Source organism: Musa acuminata, chromosome BXJ2-1 (genome assembly GCF_036884655.1).
Source record: "Musa acuminata AAA Group cultivar baxijiao chromosome BXJ2-1, Cavendish_Baxijiao_AAA, whole genome shotgun sequence".
Classification (NCBI taxonomy): domain Eukaryota; kingdom Viridiplantae; phylum Streptophyta; class Magnoliopsida; order Zingiberales; family Musaceae; genus Musa; species Musa acuminata.
The window spans coordinates 27,367,652-27,388,503 of record NC_088338.1 but is presented as its reverse complement, the minus strand read 5'-3'; the positions used below and the strand labels follow the sequence as shown (position 1 = coordinate 27,388,503).

Here is a 20,852-nt window from a genome sequence, read left to right as displayed (position 1 = left end):
TGCTGATTCGCTTTAGACCAATCGATTACGAGAATATTGACAAACAACTAGCAAAGATCCGACAAACCTCCACCATTCAGGAGTACCAAACCAGGTTTGAAAGGTTATCTAATCAAACTCGTGATTGGTCTCAAAAACAGCTATTAAGGACCTTCATTGAGGGCTTGAAGCCGGAGATCCGAGGAGAAGTTAAAGCGTGACAACCGTATACGCTTATGGCAGCCATCTCTTTCGCACGACATCAAGAGGAGCAATTGAACCATGAAGCTTGGAGGACTAGGGTCGCTCCTCAACCAGTAATATTGAAGCCCTCAGCCCCCCCTACTGTCGACCAAGTCTCTATGCCAAAGAGGTTAACAAGAGAAGAGTTTTGGGAGCGATATGCGAAGGGGTTATGTTGGCATTGTGACTAGCCGTGGAGCCGTGAGCATCGCTGTAGTAAAGGGGGACTTCTTATGATTGAACCGATAGAAGAAGAGGTCATTGAACATCCAAAAGAGAGCCTTGAACATGAAGAAGAAGATGCAGAAGAAGAGCCACAACCGACCGAAGTTACGGTACATACACTAGCTAGCTACTCAAACCCGCAAACGATGAAAATTGGAGGCCTTCTCAAACAACAACCAATCACTGTTCTCATCGACACGGGCAGTATTACTAACTTCCTAAATAGTAAGCTTGCTGTTTGGATATCATTACCTATCGAGAATTGCTGCAGGTTTGATGTTAAGGTCACCGACGAACGGATTTTGAATTGTGATCATAGGCGCTTGCAGGAGAAACTATTGCTGCAGGACCAAGAGATAATTGCAGATTTCTTCCTTCTCCCTCTTGATGATCATGAGGCCATACTCATAATTAAATGGTTGATGACATTAGGTGATATTTCTTGGAATTTTATGCAACTAATTATAAAATTTTACAGTAAGGAGAAACAAGTGATACTGCACGGGAAACGTGAGGGCGACGTAACGACAATTTGCACACAACAAATAGAGAAGGTTTTGCATAAAGCATGCAGCGGCTTTTTGGTACAACTTGAGCAACAAACTAAGGGAGAGCCAACAAAATTTGAAGATCCAAATCTACTTCCTTTGCTTGTTGAATTTTCGGATATATTTGACGAACCGCGCAACCTACCTCTTACCCATCGGCATGATCATTGTATAATGATTCTTCCAGGCAAATCTCCAGCAAATGCTCAGCCATATCAATATCCACATCTCCAGAAGGATGAAATAGAAAGGATTGTAAAAGAGATGCTCAAAACAGGAGTTATTCGGCCAAGTTGCAGCCCTTACTCTTCACCGGTGCTCCTCATACGAAAGAAGGATGGAATATGGCGATTATGTGTTGATTACCGAGCTCTCAATGGCATAACCATCAAGGATAAATACCCTATTCTAGTAGTAGATGAGTTGCTAAGGGAGCACAAATCTTCACAAAGCTGGACCTTCGATCCGGGTATCATCAAATACGAGTATGCGAAGAAGACATACCGAAAACCACCTTTTGAATACACAACAACCACTATGAATTTTTGCTTTCTTCATAAGAAGGTGGAATATCTTGGGCATATCATATCAGAGGAAGGTGTGTGTTAGGACTCTAGCTTGGTGAGTCCTAATTGAGAGGGACATTCATGTAAAAATGTTAGGACTCTAGCTAGGAGAGTCCTAATTGAGAGGGACATTCTGTTAGGACTCTAGCTAGGAGAGTCCTAATTATGAGGGGCATTCATGTAGGAGGTTTTTTCTTAGAGAATATTAGGAGTTGTAAGGGAATATGAGTCTTGAGTAGGAGTCCTATTAGGAGTTGGTTAGAAGTAAGAGTCTTAAGTAGGAGTCCTATTAGGAGTTAGGGTTTAGAAGCCCTATAAATAGCCATGTATTCCTTCTCTTTTCTTAAGCAATAGATGAATCTTTTCTGTAGCCTTTGAGCAGCAACTTGGAGGGAGGAACCCCTATAGAGTTCCAAGGAGGCCGATCCCCTAAAGAGATCAACCCCAAGTTTAGAATCTGCAAGGGTTCTAACACCTGGTATCAGAGCAGCGTTCTTGGCGTCTCGCTGCCCTTCCACTGCCATCCATCAACCCTCCACAACCATCCAAAGCAATTCCCACAATTGCTTAAAAGATCGTCACCGAATTCCGCCATCATCTCCACCACCGCGGATCATCCTTTGATCTCCCCGTGAATTGCAACAGGTTCTGGTTTCCTACCTTACTGCTGCTGCAATTTAGTTATCCTTATTCGAAAATCAAAAAAAAAAAAAAAATCGTTCTTATATTGCTGCATAAACTTTTCGTCACAAAGTTTTCATCTCTACGACGAAAGATACATTGCAGAATTCCAGCCGCATAGCACCATCTGTTTGATCTTGCTACTGTGCTTTTTCTATCCAAATTTCTATGAAACTTTTATGAAACCTTTGACACTTCCTAATAGTAGATTTCCCTTTGGTTTCATCAAAAAATTCTCAATATAAACTACTGATCTTTTATGTCCAATCTGCTGCACTAGAAAATCTATGCTGCAGAAAATTTCAGATGCATATCGTTGTCTTAACCCATCTATTTGCAATCTTTTTTGAATGAAATTTCTTATACACTTCATATATCATCTTGGCTTCCATCTAAGATTTATCTATTAAGAAATTCATCTCTAAAACTGATTTTATGTTGCTGCAAATTTTCATCGTAACCCGCTGAAATTTTTCGACGATAATTCTGCAATCGCAACTTGCACCAATTTCTTTGCTGTTATACTGCCGAAATTTTCTTGATTAAATTAGATATCCTTGCTGTCATATAAACTGTGATTTTACTATCAATTCTCTCCTCAATTTTCTCAAGTTTTTGGTGGAAATTACGTCAAGAAACCGTTGTTTCTTCGACGACAATTCTACTCTTACAAGACAGCACATACTTGCTGCAACTTCCACGGATTTCTGTCAAACCTTTGCTACCATCTACCACAGATCCAAAACTATCATCCACAGCTCTAAAACTCTACCAAACCACACCCTCAAACTGCACCCAAAATAGCCACAAAACAAGCCTAAACCGCAGCCTACATCCACCAATCCACCAACACTTTCGACCATCACTTCTCTCAACCTATACATGCCTTTAACCCAACAGCAAAAGAGAGATCTTAACATCATTGATTTGGGGCCATATACTATGGCATCTAAGGAGGCAATCAATGCTAAATTCGAAGCCTTAGAGGCGCGAATAGAGGATAAGATTCGGACGCTCTTTACCGAACTCAGATTGGGCCGACCACTAAGCCCGAAGAAATCATATCAAGGAGAGAGCTTTGCCCAATCACACCAAGCCCGAAGAGATGACTTCCAAGGGAGGGTAGGCTCAATGACCAACCCCAACTATCCATACATGAGAGTGGACTTCCCTAGATGGGAAGAAGGAGACCCGATTGGTTGGATCTCGTGCGCGGAGCGATATTTTCGGTACCACAAAACCGCGGATGTATCTATGGTGAAAATTGCAGCTATACATCTTAAAGGAGATGCTATACAGTGGTTTGACTGGTTTGAACGTACTTATGGAGTCCTTTCATGGCGACAATTCAAAGAAGGACTGCTGATTCGCTTCAGACCAACCGATTACGAGAATATTGACGAACAATTAGCAAAGATCCAACAAACCTCCACCATTCAGGAGTACCAAACCAGGTTTGAAAGGTTATCTAATCAAACTCATGATTGGTCTCAAAAATAGCTATTGTGGACCTTCATTGAGGGCTTGAAGCCGGAGATCCGAGGAGAAGTTAAAGCGCGACAACCGTATACGCTTATGGCAGCCATCTCTTTCGCACGACATCAAGAGGAGCAATTGAACCATGAAGCTCGGAGGACTAGGGTCTCTCCTCAATCGGTAATATTGAAGCCCTTAGCCCTCCCTACTGTCGACCAAGTCCCTACACTAAAGCGGTTAACAAGAGAAGAGCTTCGGGAGCGATATACGAAGGGGTTATGTTGGCATTGTGACGAGCCGTGGAGCCGTGAGCATCGCTGTAGTAAAGGGGGACTTCTTATGATTGAACCGATAGAAGAAGAGGTCATTGAACATCCAAAAGAGAGCCTTGAATATGAAGAAGAAGATGCAGAAGAAGAGCCACAACCGACCGAAGTTACGGTACATACACTAGCTAGCTACTCAAACCCGCAAACGATGAAAATTGGAGGCCTTCTCAAACAACAACCAATCACTGTTCTCATCGACACGGGCAGTACTACTAACTTCCTAAATAGTAAGCTTGCTGTTCGGATATCATTACCTATCGAGAATCGCTGCAGGTTTGATGTTAAGGTCACCGACGGATGGATTTTGAATTGTGATCATAGGCGCTTGCAGGAGAAACTATTGCTGCAGGACCAAGAGATAATTGCAGATTTCTTCCTTCTCCCTCTTAAAAATCATGAGGCCATGCTCAGAATTAAATGGTTGACGACATTAGGTGATATTTCTTGAAATTTTATGAAACTAATTATGAAATTTTACAGTAAGGAGAAACAGGTGACATTGCACGAGAAACGTGGGGGCGACATAACAACGATTTGCACACAACAAATGGAGAATGTTTTGCATAAAGCATGCAGTGGCTTTTTGGTACAACTTGAGCAGCAAACTAAGGGAGAGCCAACAGAATTTGAAGATCCAAATCTACTTCCTTTGCTTGCTGAATTTTCAAATATATTTGACGAACCGCGCAACCTACCTCTTACCTGTCGGCATGATCATTGTATACTGATTCTTTCAGGCAAATCTTCAGCAAATGCTCAGCCATATCATTATCCACATCTCCAGAAGGATGAAATAGAAAGGATTATAAAAGAGATGCTCGAAACAGGAGTTATTCGGCCAAGTTGCAACCTCTACTCTTCGCCGGTGCTACTTGTACGCAAGAAGGATGGAACAAGGCGAATATGTGTTGATTACCGAGCTCTTAATGGCATAATCATCAAGGAAAAATACTTTATTCCAATAGTAGATGAATTGCTAGATAAAAGGGAGCACAAATCTTTACAAAGCTGGACCTTTGATCCGGGTATCATCAAATACGAGCATGCGAAGAAGACATACGGAAAACCACCTTTTGAACACACAACAACCACAAATTTTTGCTTTCTTCAACAAAAGGTGGAATATCTTGGGCATATCATATCAGAGGAAGGTGTGGCAGTGGACCCCTTCAAAATTGGAGCAATGCAAAACTGGCCGACCTCGAGAAACATAAAATTGCTACATGGCTTTCTGGGTTTAACAGGCTACTACCACAAGTTCGTGAAAAACTATGGAAAGATCAGTGCACCACTTACTTCCTTACTAGAAAAAGATGTCTTCCAATGGTTGGACAGAGCCTCCGCTGCCTTCGACAAACTTAAGGCAGCCATGATGACGATGCTGGTGCTAACACTACCAGATTTCAACCGACCCTTCATTATTGAGGCCGACACATCTAGAGTCAGAATTGGAGCCATTCTCATGCAAGATGGTCGACCACTCGCATACACTAGCAAGACATTATCTTCCTCCGATCAAAATATGTCAACATATGATAAGGAGATGCTCGCCATTGTGCGCGCAGCAACGAGGTGGAGATTGTACTTGATCAGGCGATACTTTCAAATCAAGACCGACTAGAAAAGCCTAAAATATCTCTTGGAGCAGAAGATATCTTCCCCCGAGCAGCAAAAATGGGTAACAAAACTTCTTGGATTTGATTTTGAAATAACTTACAAAAAGGGGAAAGAGAATGTTCTTGCAGATGCGCTTTCACAACTACCCGAGCAAGTTGAAGTTTCGACCGTTTCACTTCCAACCAGCGACTTCCTTGAGGATATTAAGATGGAATGGCAGGAAGATTCAGATACTAGTAAGATTATAAAAAAATTAGAGGAAGCACCAAGCCCCATGGCTCATTACAATTGGGACTCAAAAGAATTACACTATAAGGGACGCATTGTGCTTGTGACAAATTCTACTTGCATCTTCAATAGCAGATTTTGGACAAAGTTATTCTATATGCAGGGTACTAAATTGAAAAGGAGTACGACATATCACCCACAAACCAACAGCCAACCGGAAGTTTTAAATAGGTGCTTGGAGACAGCCCAAAGCCACCCACCAAATATGACTACCCAAAGAGAACTCCAGACCCAGCCAAGTGCCATTATTAATCGACGGATCGTGACTCGACGACGACGACCCACTAATGAAGTGCTAGTACAGTGGGCGAACCTACCAAAAGAAGATGCCACTTGGGAGAACTATGACGACTTGAAGATCAAATTCCCAGAATTCATGAATCATCAGCCTCGAGGACAAGGCTGATTTGAAGAGGGTGGGTCTGTTAGGACTCTAGCTTGGAGAGTCCTAATTGAGAGGGACATTCATGTAAAAATGTTAGGACTCTAGCTAGGAGAGTCCTAATTGAGAGGGACATTCTGTTAGGACTCTAGCTAGGAGAGTCCTAATTGTGAGGGGCATTCATGTAGGAGGTTTTTTCTTAGAGAAGAATTAGGAGTTGTAAGGGAATATGAGTCTTGAGTAGGAGTCCTATTAGGAGTTGGTTAGAAGTAAGAGTCTTAAGTAGGAGTCCTATTAGGAGTTAGGGTTTAGAAGCCCTATAAATAGCTATGTATTCCTTCTCTTTTCTTAAGCAATAGATGAATCTTTTCTACAGCCTTTGAGCAGCAACTTGGAGGGAGGAACCCCTATAGAGTTCCAAGGAGGCCGATCCCCTAAAGAGATCAACCCCAAGTTTAGAATCTGCAAGGGTTCTAACAGTGTGGCAGTAGACCCCTTCAAAATTGGAGCAATGCAAAACTGGCTGACCCCGTGGAATATAAAATTGCTACATGGCTTTCTGGGTTTAACATGCTACTACTGCAAGTTCGTGAAAAACTATGGAGAGATCAGTGCACCACTTACTTCCTTACTAAAAAAAGATGTCTTCCAATGGTCGGACAGAGCCTCCGCTGCCTTCGACAAACTTAAGGCAGCCATGACGACGACGTCGGTGCTAACACTACCAGATTTCAACCGACCCTTCATTATTGAGGCCGACGCATCTGGAGTCAGAATTGGAGCCATTCTTATGCAAGATGGTCAACCACTCACATACACTAGCAAGGTATTATCTCCCTCCCATCAAAATAAGTCAACATTTGATAAGGAGATGCTTGCCATTGTGCGCGCAGCAACGAGGTGGAGACCCTACTTGATTGGTCGACGATTTCAAATTAAAACTGACCATAAAAGCCTCAAGTACTTTTTGGAGCGAAAGATATCATCCCTTGAGCAGCAAAAATGGGTAACAAAACTTCTTCAATTTGATTATGAAATAACATACAAAAAGGGGAAAGAGAGTGTTCTTGCATATGTGCTTTCGCAGCTACCTGAGCAAGCTGAATTTTCGGTTGTTTTACTTCCAACCAGCGACTTCCTTGAGGATATTAAGATGGAATGGCAGGAAGATTCGGAGACTAGTAAGATCAAAAAAAAAAAATTAGAGGAAGCACCAAGCTCCGTGGCTCATTACAATCGGGACTCAAAAGAATTATGCTATAAGGGACGCATTGTGCTTGTGATAAATTCTACTTGCATCTTCAAGAGCAGATTTTGGACAAAGTTATTCTATATGCATGGTACTAAATTGAAAAGGAGTGTGACATATCACCCACAAATCAACGGCCAGATAGAAGTTATAAATAGGTGCTTGGAGACAGCCCAAAGCCACCCACCAAATATGACTACCCAAAGAGAACTCCAGACCTAGCTAAGTGCCATTATTGATCGACGGATCGTGACTCGACGACGACGACCCACTAATAAAGTGCTAATACAGTGGGCGAACCTACCAATAGAAGATGCCACTTGGGAGAACTATGACGACTTGAAGATCAAATTCCCAGAATTCACGAATCATCAGCCTCGAGGATAAGGCTGATTTGAAGAGGGCGGGTCTGTTAGGACTCTAGCTTGGAGAGTCCTAATTGAGAGGGACATTCATGTAAAACTGTTAGGACTAGCTAGGAGAGTCCTAATTGAGAGGGACATTCTGTTAGGACTCTAGCTAGGAGAGTCCTAATTGAAAGGGGCATTCATGTAGGAGGTTGTTTCTTAGAGAAGAATTAGGAGTTGTAAAGGAATAGGAGTCTTAAGAATTAGGAGTTGTAAAGAAATATGAGTCTTAAGTAGGAGTCCTATTAAGAGTTGGTTAGAAGTAGGAGTCCTATAAGGAGTTAGGGTTTAGAAGCCCTATAAATAGTCATGTATTCCTCCTCTTTTCATAAGAAATAGATGAATCTTTTCTGCAGCCTTTGAGCAGCAACTTGGAGGGAGGAACCCCTATAGAGTTCCAAGGAGGCCGATCCCCTAAAGAGATCAACCCCAAGTTTAGAATCTGCAAGGGTTCTAATAGAGACTTAAAGGCTTAACAACACTTTTAAGCTCTTAGAATCACAGAAAAGATCAAGATTTCGGTGTAGGTCTGTATCTTTTCAATGCTGAATGGGTGGGGTATTTATAGGCCCCAACCCAATTCAAATTTGGAGCTCAAAACGATCAAATCCCGGAATTCCGGGATCAGGCGGTTGCACCTCTTGACTGGAGAGGTTGCACCGCCTGGCAGTGCTCGAAGACTGAGCCCAGGCGGTGCCACCTCTTGATTGAGGCGGTTGCACCTCTCTGCCAGAGCTCGAAGACCGAGCTCAGGCGGTGCCACCTCTCTGTCAAGGAGGTTGCACCGCCCAGTCTTGCTCGAAGACTGAGCTCAGGCGGTGCCACCTCCTGGCTGGGGAGGTTGCACCGCCCAGTCTCGCTGGGAGGCTTAGCCCAGGCGGTGCCACCTCCTGGCCTAGGCGGTTGCACCTCCTAGTGCAATCAGGGTCCGAATGGTTAGTTCCATTCGGCCCAATTTCAGTCTTTCAGGGGCCCAATTGCCCCAAGATTAAGCCAATGGGATCACCTCCCATTTTCCAACTTAATCAACATGCTAACTACGATTAAATCTAAGACAATTTCTGCAGCTTTGCTTCGGTGCGTCAATCGCTTCTTCCGGCGAGTTTCCGGCGAACTTTCGTCGATCATCCGATGAACCCTCGGTGATGCTCCTGCGGACTTCCGACAAACTCCTGGACTTTGCGACGATCCACTTGGCAAGTTCCGACGAGCTTCGCTTGGCAAGCTTCTGGACTTCTCGGATCTGTTCTCGCAGAACCTCCGACGACCGTCCGAACTTCCGTCGAACTCTCGAACTTCCAATGTGATCATAAACTTGACTCCGGCGCAACTCCTGGTGCTTGTCTAACTTTCATCGTAGTTAATCCTGCACACTTATCTCAACACATAGATTAGACAACAAATGACAATTGACTTCATTATCAAAATCCGAGATTCAACAATCTCCCCCTTTTTGATGATGACAATCAATTGATAATGGAGTTATCCTTAACTCCCCCTGTCTATATGCCATAGTTGAGATAAGTCAACCTTGAATTCAATACCTAAGAATTCAAGTGACGTATTGATAAGTTAGATCAGTTAAACTTATCAATACTCCCATCATGATACTCATCATGATGTATCTCTTCAAGGATGATGTTAAGGCTTGACATACATCATCAAGTTTGTATGATTGTGTTTGTAACTATTCATCATATAGTTTGAACATTATCATATAAAGCTGTGAAGCACTATTACATGATGCACACATTTGAAATATTCTAGCAAGTTTTGCATTTTCTTCACATGATAAGATATCAACTCAGGGCATAATGCAAACTTTAGCACATGTTCATATATCTCTTGGTGATGCAAGGATGGCATAATCATAGCAGTGTTTATCAATTCATATATCTCCCCCTTTGTCATCAACAAAAAACATTATGATACCAGGAAAGTAACAATAGCAAGCTTATAGAGGAATTTTACATTGATTGCTTTAAATACTTCTTCCCCTTTTATAAAGATTTTGCAGGATGGAATACATACACATGAATTACTTCATCAAATTTATTTCAGAAACTTATTTTTCATGAAGGTGTACGAGAGAATCTGTTGAATAAGATGCATTCGGACAAGATTTTATTACAGATTTTCACATATAATCATAGAAACATGGCAATCAAGTGATTTGATCATTCAACATAGTCCGAAAAATAATTTTAACAAATTTATCTATTCGGACACATCAACATTCCTAATTCAGAATGAAATCAAAGCACAAGGTTTTCAAAACTTTTAGTTTCAAAGCACAACATTCTTAATTTGGACACATCACATACCAAGCAATAATGATACCATAAAAATCTGAGATAACTTTTACCACAAGGCGCAAGATATATGTTTCCCACGATAGATGTTTACAGCCAGCACATCAGAAGTAACATAAGAAGTTTACAACAACAACAGGTGTTCAACAAGTTCATTGATGAGGTGAAAAATTAAAGTGCCTAAACAAGGAGTCAAATTGACTATGAATTTGCTGCAGCTCAGATAGGATTTGATCTTGTCGTTGTTCAATCCATTCTTGTCTCTGTTCGAATCGATCCATTGGAATCCCAATTTCTTCGATGGATGTATGAGTTTGCTCAACTGGATGTATTTCCTCAATGGGAAGGGTCGGAGGAGATTGGGTACCCCTAAATACTAGTGTTTCCGGTTCTGGTTCAGGTTGAGGGTGATCAGTCCTTCTAGGGATTCTAACCTAGTTACCGTTTCTATAGTAACATCTTAGTCGGTGAAGTAGATTTTTGTTTATTATGCTGAATCGATCTACTTTCATTACTTCTTCTCTGGTGGTATTAGAATGTCGTAAGCTTTCATTATTCTTGTGATTATACCACCATATGGGAGCATCATATCTTTCTTAGATAATTCTAACATGTTTTGTTGGATAAGATAACCAAGACAGATGTCATGTCCCTTCATGATTAAGTACATAGTTCCTAATTCTAATTGACTTATTTCATCATGATGGTATTGTTTAGGAAGAATTATACTAGTCATGATATGATGAAGTATCTTAGTGTTCAAAGGCAATAGCTGTTCACAACTTTTAGGAACCAATGCTATGTTAGGATTGGCAAAGATTGTTCCTAAGGCTTCAACATAGGATGTTCCAATACTTTCATCATCCCATGATCCTCTAAAGTAAAGTCCTATGCTTTTTATGGGAATGCCTATCATATCACAAATGAACCTATCAGTGATTGAGATGTGTTGTCCTAAAAGATAGGTGGACATCCTTTCTTCATCATCTATTTGCATGTTATTGTAAAATAATCTAACTAGCCTAGGATAGATGGGTTCATTAATCTGCAAGATTGGAAGTAGATCTAGGTTTGCAAACCATTGAATAGTCTCTAAGTCTCTTAGTTCATTTAGATCTACGTATTTTCCCTTATTGATACATCTAAGTTCGAAAGAGGAAAATTTTTCAGCATGGTTTTTTGAATCGAAAAGAGTGAAATCAAACTCTTCTACTAAACTCCTCTTTCCCTTGTCCCTTGAGGATCTTCTAGATCCCATAACTACTGCTGTTTAGAGGGATGATGATGAGCAAGGGTAAATGAAGAACAAAACAGAATTTAAGGGCTTCTTAGAGAGTACCTTTGTGAAATCTTCAAGAGAAGGAAGGATTCTTGATGTTTTGCTCCGAAATGGGAGGTATTTGGAAGGCTTAGAGGAGTGAAATGAGAATGGAGGAGACTTGGAAGAGTAGAGGAGGAAATGGGAGTGAGTTGGGGTCGGTTCCACTGCCGGCCCTAGCGTGGGTTTAAAAAAGCAGAGTTGCGGGCGGTTGCACCTCTGGCTGGAGCGGTGCAACCTCTGGCAACCCGTGGTAGCTGGAGGTGCCACCGCCAGCTGGAGAGGTGCCACCGCCTGCAGCCAGTGAGCATCTAATGTGATTTGATCAGGGAGTCTTTGCCTTGAAGAGAGTTTTTAATTTCAGAGCAATTAAGATTGGTCTTTTAACGTGCATATGTATGTTGATAGTTTGTTTGGTATCCCTTTTAAGATCATGACATATTTAGTTTCTTCATGATATAAGAATTAATTCGTAGATGATAGTGTTGACGGGTTCGAAGATCAAGGGGATATGTGAATTTGGATATCATATGTTTCTGATAAGGTTGTATCCAAATCGTATTTGTGATTTCACAACTTCCACTTGTTACTTAAGCGTTGTGAGTTCCTTTTTGACTCTTGGTTTGTGCCTATCGAGAGTCAAGGAGCAGAATATTATTTCTTGCTCCGGCCTAAAATTTTAATGTTTTTATAGGAAGGGATGATTTTTAGGAACCCATTTGCTTTTGGGTGCCTCACAAATAAATCTACATTTCTTATCATGTTGCATAAATTTTTTCATGGTTCCTTTAGGAACCCAAATCAATTTGTTTGGACTTATTTTATTGAATGGACAACAATGTGTCTTGTGTCCAGATTTGCAACAGAAGTTGCACTTGGTTTGGTGTTGAACATGTAAGATGGAGCCTTTTATGAAGGTGGTTGGATTTTGGTGAGGACTTCTCACAAATCTAATTCCACTCCTTTTGGGAACGTCACCCTTGTTTGTAAGGATCATGTTCAATGACTTGCTACCAACCTCGAATTTCTTCAAGGTGTCCTTAAGTAGCAGGTTTTCTTTTTGGAAAGTTTCTAAATCATGACATTTGATACATGAATGTAAACTATCAAGATGTTCAACTTTTAACTTGTCAAACTCACAAGTAAGACTATCATGCACCTTTTTCAGCAATTTATATTTTCTACTAATATTTTTGCATTCATCAAACAATTCATGGAAAGCATTTAATAATTCATCGAATGATAAATCTGCATCTATTGAATTTGTTACCTCATCTTTGATGGCCATTAAGGCATAATGAGCAACTTGCTCGGTGTTGGACTCCTCTTCTTCGGATGCGCTTGAGTCATCCCATGTTGCTTGAAGCGCCTTCTTCTTTGATGTTCTCCTTTTGACTTGGGGACAATCACTCTTGTAGTGTCCTGGCTTTTTGCATTCATAGCAGATTACTTGGTCCTTCTTGGGTTCAAGTTTATTTTTTGCATCATTCTTAAACTTGTTTCTTTTAAAGAACTTTTTAAACTTTCTTGTTAGAAGTGCCAAGTCATCATCACAGTCCTCATCACTTGAGTTTTCTCTCAAGTGGCATTCAGAAGTTTTGAGTGCCATATCCTTCCTGTTCTTTGGAAGGATGTCTTCTTGCTCTTCATGAGCTTTACAAGTCATTTCGTAGGTCATTAATGACCCGATTAGTTCTTCAAGAGGGAAATTTCGCAGATCTTTTGCCTCTTGAATAGCAGTGACTTTAGGATCCCAACTCTTAGGAAGGGATCTTAGTATCTTATTAACAAGCTCAAAATCCGAAAAGCTCTTTCCGAGTCCTTTTAGACCGTTGACGACATCCGTGAAATGGGTAAACATGTCGCCAATGGTTTCACTCGGTTTCATCCGAAAAAGTTCGAAAGAATGTAACAGCAAATTGATTTTTGACTCTTTTACTCTACTTGTGCCCTCATGGGTCACTTCGAGTGTGTGCCAAATATCAAATGCAGTTTCACAAGTTGAAACACGGTTAAACTCGTTTTTATCAAGTGCACAAAATAAGGCATTCATAGCCTTTGCGTTAAGAGCGAAAGCCTTCTTCTCCAAATCATTCCAATCGATCATTGGAAGAGAAGACTTCGAAAATCCGTTTTCGACAAGATTCCACAGTTCAAAATCCATAGAAATAAGAAAGATCCTCATTCGGGTCTTCCAGTAGGTGTAGCCCGTCCCACTGAACATGGGTGGACGCGTAATAGAATGCCCCTCTTGGTTTCCGGCGTATGCCATTTCTCTTTGGGTTTTAATCCGTTAGAGAGTTAACCTTGCTCTGATACCAATTGTTAGGATCGAGAGCACTAAGAGGGGGGGGGGGGTGAATTAGTGCAGCGGAAATCTTTTAGCGATTAAAAACAAAAGCTGCGTTCGTTCGATAAAAATCAGTTTTGAAGCAAAAGCCGACTCAAAGATAACTTATGACTAAGTGCAGTTTACGTCTAAACGTAGTTTACGTCTAAACACAATTTGCGTTTAAATGCAGTTTGCATCTAAACGCAGTTTTACGTCTAAACGCAGATTTACGTCTAAACGCAGATTTACGTCTAAACGCAGATTTACGTCCAAACTCAGTTTACGTCTAAAACGTAGTTTTACGTTTAAACGTAGTTTACGTCTAAACGCAGTTTTACGTCTAAAGGCAGATTTACGTCTAAACGCAGATTTACGTCTAAACGTAGATTTACGTCTAAACGCAGATTTACGTCTAAACTTAGTTTACGTTTAAAACGTCTAAATACAGTTTGAGCAGTTTTACGTCTAAACGCAATTTACGTCTAGACGCAGTTTCAAAAGGATCTGAACTTTAGAAACTCGTTCGTAAAAGCGCACAAGACAGTTTTGCAGAATCAAGGCGTAAACGTAAACTGCAATGTAAATTTCGTACGAAAACACTAGTTTATGTCTGAAAGCAGATTCGGACAGATCAGCACTTAGAAAATTGTTCGTGAAGGCGTAGAAGACAGTTTTGCATAATCAAAACGTAAACGTAAACTGTAATATGTACGAAAACGCCAATTTACGTCTGAATGCAGATTCTGAAGGAACAGCACTTAGAACTTGTTCGTAAAAGCGCAGAAAGCAGTAGTTATGAAGGAGGTTTGCAGTAATGATAAAGTGCTCAAAATAAACGCAAACCAGCGATTTAGAGTGGTTCGGTCAGTCTTGACCTACTCCACTTTTGGCTTCCTCCACCGACGAGGTCACCGACGTCAACTAGAGGCCTTCCTTCAATAGGCGAAGGCCAACTGCCCTTTTACAGTTTCTCTCCTTTTGACAGGCTTAGGAGACAACCTTTACAGACCTTTCTCTCCTCACTTTACAACTCAAAAACTTGAAGAACAGAAGGAGGAGACTTAAAGGCTTAACAACACTTTTGAGCTCTTAGAATCATAGAAAAGATCAAGATTTCGGTGTAGGTCTGTATCTTTTCAGTGCTTAATGGGTGGGGTATTTATAGGCCCCAATCCAATTCAAATTTGGAGCTCAAAACGATCAAATCCCGGAATTTCGGGATCAAGTGGTTGCACCTCTTGACTGGAGAGGTTGCACCGCCTGGCAGAGCTCGAAGACTGAGCCCAGGCGGTGCCACCTCTTGACTGAGGCGGTTGCACCTCTCTGCCAGAGCTCGAAGACCGAGCTTAGGCGGTGCCACCTCTCTGTCAGGGAGGTTACACCGCCCAGTCTTGCTCGAAGACTGAGCTAAGGCGGTGCCACCTCCTGGCTGGGGAGGTTGCACCGCCCAGTCTCGCTGGGAGGCTTAGCCCAGGCGGTGCCACCTCCTGGCCTAGGCGGTTGCACCTCCTGGTGCAATCAAGGTCCGAATGGTTAGTTCCATTCGGTCCAATTCCAGTCTTTCAGGGGCCCAATTGCCCCAAGATTAAGCCAATGGGATCACCTCCCATTTTCCAACTTAATCAACGTGCTAACTACGATTAAATCTAAGACAATTTCTGCAGCTTTGCTTCGGCGCGTCAATCGCTTCTTCCAGCGAGTTTCCGACGAACTTCCGTCGATCATCCGATGAACCCTCGGTGATGCTCCTGCGGACTTCCGGCAAACTCCTGGACGCTTGGCAAGCTTCTGGACTTGTCGGATCTGTTCTCGCAGAACCTCCGACGACCGTCCGAACTTTCGTCGAACTCTCGAACTTCCAATGTGATCATGAACTTGACTCCGGCGCAACTCCTGCTGCTTGTCTAACTTTCATCGTAGTTAATCCTGCACACTTATCTCAACACATAGATTAGACAACAAATGACAATTGACTTCATCATCAAAATCCGAGATTCAACACTTCCCAGGGGGTCACCCATCCTAGTACTACTCTGGCCCAAGCACGCTTAACTTCGGAGTTTTGATGGGATTCGGTGATTTAGTGCTGGCATTATCGCACCCGTTTCGCGTGCTTCGTCCCTCGCCTATGTGCACGTCGCGGTCGGTGTACCAACGTCCAGAGCCTCTTGCCCATCACGAAACCGTCGGCGCTTTCTCGAACGTTCACAAAATCCCTATTGCAAGCTCTCTCCGAGCCCTAGCCCGACGACTACGTATCGGTCACGGCAAGCGCGTGCCGAAACCATCGGCACTTTCTAGAACGATCTCGGAATCGCTATTGCGACCCCAATCCGGAAAGCTCTCTCTGAGCCCCTCGATACTGACTGCGTAGCGGTCAAAGCAAATTTCCAGCCCCAAAACAAACGTCTCGGAGCTCTACGGGAGATGTTTCGTATCCCGGGATGCAAAAAGGAGTGCAACACGAGGACTTCCGAGGGGGTCACCCATCGTAGTACGACTCTGGCCCAATCACGCTTAACTTCGGTGTTTTGATGGGATCCGGTGATTTAGTGCTGCCATTATCGCACCCGTTTCGCGAGCTTCGTCCCTCACCCATGTGCACGTCGCGGTCGGCGCATCAACGTCCGGAGCCTCTTGCCCGTCGTGAAACCGTCGGTGCTTTCTCGAACGTTCACGAAATCCCTGTTGCAAGCTCTCTCCGAGCCCTAGCCCGATGACTGCGTATCGATCACGGCAAGCACGTGCCGAAACCATCGGCACTTTCTAGAACGATCTCGGAATCGCTATTGCGACCCCAATCCGGAAAGCTCTCTCCGATCCCCTCGATACTGACTGCGTAGCAGTCACAGCAAATTTTCAGCCCCAAAACAATCGTCTCGGAGCTCTACGGGAGATGTTTCGTATCCCGGGATGTAAAAAGGAGTGCAACACGAGGACTTCCCAGGGGGTAACCCATCGTAGTACTACTCTAGCCCAAGCACGCTTAACTTCGGTGTTTTGATGGGATCTGGTGATTTAGTGCTGGCATTATCACACCCGTTTCGCGTGCTTCGTCCCTCGCCTATGTGCACGTCGCGGTCGGCTCATCAACGTCCGGAGCCTCTTGCTCGTCACGAAACCGTCGTCGCTTTCTCGAACATTCATGAAATCCCTATTGCAAGCTCTCTCCGAGCCCTAGCCCGACGACTGCGTATCGATCACGGCAAGCACGTGTCGAAACCATCGGCACTTTCTAGAACGATCTCGGAATCGCTATTGCGACCCCAATCCGGAAAGCTCTCTCCGAGCCACTCAATACTGACTGCGTAGCGGTCATAGCAAATTTCCAACCCCAAAACAATCGTCTCGGAGCTCTATGGGGGATGTTTCGTATCCCGGGATGCAAAAAGGAGTGCAACACGAGGACTTCCCAGGGGGTCACCCATCGTAGTACTATTCTGGCCCAAGCACGCTTAACTTCGGTGTTTTGATGGGATCCGGTAATTTAGTGCTGCCATTATCGCACCCATTTCGCGAGCTTCGTCCCTCGCCTATGTGCACGTCGCGGTCGGCGCATCAACATCCGGAGCCTCTTGCCCGTCACGAAACCGTCGGCGCTTTCTCGAACGTTCACGAAAACCCTATTGCAAGCTCTCTCCGAGCCCTAGCCCGACGACTGCGTATCGATCGCGGCAAGCACGTGCCGAAACCATCGGCACTTTCAAGAACGATCTCGGAATCGCTATTGCGACCCCAATCCGGAAAGCTCTCTCCGAGCCCCTCGATACTGAATGCGTAGCAGTCACAGCAAATTTCCAGCCCCAAAACAATCGTCTCGGAGCTCTATGGTAGATGTTTCGTATCCCGGGATGCAAAAAGGAGTGCAACACGAGGACTTCCCAGGGGGTCACCCATCGTAGTACTACTCTGGCCCAAGCACGCTTAACTTCGGAGTTTTGATGGGATCCGGTGATTTAGTGCTGGCATTATCGCACCCGTTTCGCGTGCTTCGTCCCTCGCCTATGTGCACGTCACGGTCGGTGTACCAACGTCCGGAGCCTCTTGCCCAATCACGAAACCGTCGGCGCTTTCTCAAACGTTCACGAAATCCCTGTTGCAAGCTCTCTCCGAGCCCTAGCCCGACGACTGCGTATCGATCATGGCAAGCACGTCCCGAAACCATCGGCACTTTCTAGAACGATCTCGGAATCGCTATTGCGACCGCAATCCGGAAAGCTCTCTCCGAGCCCCTCGATACTGACGGCGTAGCGGTCGCAGCAAATTTCCAACCCCAAAACAATCGTCTCGGAGCTCTATGGGAGATGTTTCATATCCCGGGATGCAAAAAGGAGTGCAACACGAGGACTTCCCAGGGGGTCACCCATCGTAGTACTACTCTGGCCCAAGCACGCTTAACTTCGGAGTTTTGATGGGATCCGTTGATTTAGTGCTGGCATTTTCGCACCCGTTTCGCGTGCTTCGTCCCTCGCCTATGTGCACGTCGCGGTCGGCGTATCAACGTCCAGAGCCTCTTGCCCGTCACGAAACCGTCGACGCTTTCTCGAACGTTCACGAAATCCCTATTGCAAGCTCTCTCCGTGCCCTAACCCGACGACTGCGTATCGGTCACGGCAAGCGCGTGCCGAAACCATCGGCACTTTCTAGAACGATCTCGGAATCGCTATTGCGACCCCAATCCGGAAAGCTCTCTCCGAGCCCCTCGATACTGACTGCATAGCAGTCACAGCAAATTTCCAACCCCAAAACAATCGTCTCGGAGCTCTACGGGAGAAGTTTCGTATCCCGGGATGCAAAAAGGAGTGCAACACGAGGACTTCCCAGGGGGTCACCCATCGTAGTACTACTCTGGCCCAAGCATGCTTAACTTCGGTGTTTTGATAGGATCTGGTGATTTAGTACTGGCATTACCGCATCCGTTTCGCGTGCTTCGTCCCACGCCTATGTGCACGTCGCGGTCGGCACATCAACGTCCGGAGCCTCTTGCCCGTCACGAAACCGTCGGCGCTTTCTCAAACGTTCACGAAATCCCTATTGCAAGCTCTCTCCGAGCCCTAGCCCGACGACTGCGTATCGATCAAGGCAAGCACGTGCCGAAACCATCGGCACTTTCTAGAACGATCTCGGAATCGCTTTTGCGACCCCAATCCGGAAAGCTCTCTATGAGCCCCTCGATACTGACTGCATAGCGGTCAAAGCAAATTTCCAGCCCAAAACAAACGTCTCGGAGCTCTACGGGAGATGTTTCGTATCCCGGGATGCAAAAAGGAGTGCAACACGAGGACTTCCCAGGGGGTCACCCATCGTAGTACTATTCTGGCCCAAGCACGCATAACTTCGGTGTTTTGATGGGATCCGGTGATTTAGTGCTGCCATTATCGCACCCGTTTCGCGAGCTTCGTCCCTCGCCTATGTGCACGTCGCGGTCGGCGCATCAACATCCGGAGCCAATTGCCCGTCATGAAACCGTCGGCGCTTTCTCGAACGTTCACGAAATCCCTATTGCAAGCTCTCTCCGAGCCCTAGCCCGACGACTGCGTATCGATCACGGCAAGCACGTGCCGAATCCATCATCACTTTCTAGAACGATCTCAGAATCGCTATTGCGACCCCAATCCGGAAAGCTCTCTCCGAGCCCCTCGATACTGACAGCGTAGCGGTCACAGCAAATTTCCAGCCCCAAAACAATCGTCTCGGAGCTCTACGGGAGATGTTTCGTATCCCGGGATGCAAAAAGGAGTGCAACACGAGGACTTCCCAGGGGGTCACCCATCGTAGTACTACTCTGGCCCAAGCACGCTTAACTTCGGTGTTTTGATGGGATCCGGTGATTTAGTGCTGCCATTATCGCACCCGTTTCGTGAGCTTCGTCCCTCGCCTATGTGCACGTCGCGGTCGGCGCATCAACGTCCGGAGCCTCTTGCCCGTCACGAAACCGACGGCGCTTTCTCGAACATTCACGAAAATCCTATTGCAAGCTCTCTCCGAGCCCTAGCCCAACGACTGCGTATCGATCACGGCAAGCACGTGCCGAAACCATCGGCACTTTCTAGAACAATCTCCGAATCGCTATTGCGACCCCAATCCGGAAAGCTTTCTCCGAGCCCCTCGATACTGACTGCGTAGCGGTCACAGCAAATTTCCAGCCCCAAAACAATCGTCTCGGAGCTCTACGGGAGATGTTTCGTATCCTGGGATGCAAAAAGGAGTGCAACACGAGGACTTCCCAGGGGGTCACCCATCGTAGTACCACTCTGGCCCAAGCACGCTTAACTTCGGTGTTTTGATGGGATCTGGTGATTTAGTGCTGGCATTATCACACCCGTTTCGCGTGCTTCGTCCCTCGCCTATGTGCTCGTCGCGGTCGGCGCATCAACGTCCGGAGCCTCTTGCCCGTCATGAAACCGTCGTCGCTTTCTCGAACGTTCACGAAATCCCTATTGCAAGCTCTCTCCGAGCCCTAGCCCGATGACTGCGTATCGATCACGGCAAGCACGTGCCGAAACCATTGGCACTTTCTAGAACGATCTCGGAATCGCTATTGCGACCCCCATCCGGAAAGCTCTCTCCGAGCCCCTCGATACTGACTGCGTAGCGGTCACAGCAAATTTCCAACCCCAAAACAATCGTCTCCGAGCTCTACGGGAGATGTTTCGTATCCCTGGATGCAAAAAGGAGTGCAACACGAGGACTTCCCAGGGGGTCACCCATCGTAGTACTACTCTGGCCCAAGCACGCTTAAATTCGGAATTTTGATGGGATCCGGTGATTTAGTGTTGGCATTATCGCACCCGTTTCGCGTGCTTCGTCCCTCGCCTATGTGCACGTCGCGGTCGGCGTATCAACGTCCGGAGCCTCTTGCCCGTCACGTAACCGTCGGCGCTTTCTCGAACGTTCACG

General features: G+C 44.8%; 3 non-coding genes and 8 pseudogenes across 3 annotated transcripts; all 11 read right to left on the bottom strand.

Moving 5' to 3' along the window:
• Positions 1-15,935: 15,935 nt before the first annotated feature.
• On the bottom strand, positions 15,936-16,055 carry LOC135604553 (5S ribosomal RNA; annotated as a pseudogene).
• A 350-nt stretch (positions 16,056-16,405) lies between these two features.
• Positions 16,406-16,524, bottom strand: LOC135604249 (5S ribosomal RNA; annotated as a pseudogene).
• Positions 16,525-16,874: 350 nt separating this feature from the next.
• Positions 16,875-16,993, bottom strand: LOC135601713 (5S ribosomal RNA; annotated as a pseudogene).
• Positions 16,994-17,343: 350 nt separating this feature from the next.
• LOC135602418 (5S ribosomal RNA) lies at positions 17,344-17,462 on the bottom strand (annotated as a pseudogene).
• A 350-nt stretch (positions 17,463-17,812) lies between these two features.
• Positions 17,813-17,931, bottom strand: LOC135601599 (5S ribosomal RNA). Its single transcript, XR_010483889.1, has one exon. It is a non-coding gene; the product is annotated as a 5S ribosomal RNA (ribosomal RNA).
• A 351-nt stretch (positions 17,932-18,282) lies between these two features.
• Positions 18,283-18,401, bottom strand: LOC135600588 (5S ribosomal RNA). Its single transcript, XR_010482906.1, has one exon. It is a non-coding gene; the product is annotated as a 5S ribosomal RNA (ribosomal RNA).
• Positions 18,402-18,751: 350 nt separating this feature from the next.
• Positions 18,752-18,870, bottom strand: LOC135604222 (5S ribosomal RNA; annotated as a pseudogene).
• Positions 18,871-19,219: 349 nt separating this feature from the next.
• LOC135603206 (5S ribosomal RNA) lies at positions 19,220-19,338 on the bottom strand (annotated as a pseudogene).
• A 350-nt stretch (positions 19,339-19,688) lies between these two features.
• LOC135601493 (5S ribosomal RNA) lies at positions 19,689-19,807 on the bottom strand. The gene has a single exon (XR_010483785.1). It is a non-coding gene; the product is annotated as a 5S ribosomal RNA (ribosomal RNA).
• Positions 19,808-20,157: 350 nt separating this feature from the next.
• LOC135602059 (5S ribosomal RNA) lies at positions 20,158-20,276 on the bottom strand (annotated as a pseudogene).
• A 350-nt stretch (positions 20,277-20,626) lies between these two features.
• On the bottom strand, positions 20,627-20,745 carry LOC135602159 (5S ribosomal RNA; annotated as a pseudogene).
• Positions 20,746-20,852: the final 107 nt, after the last annotated feature.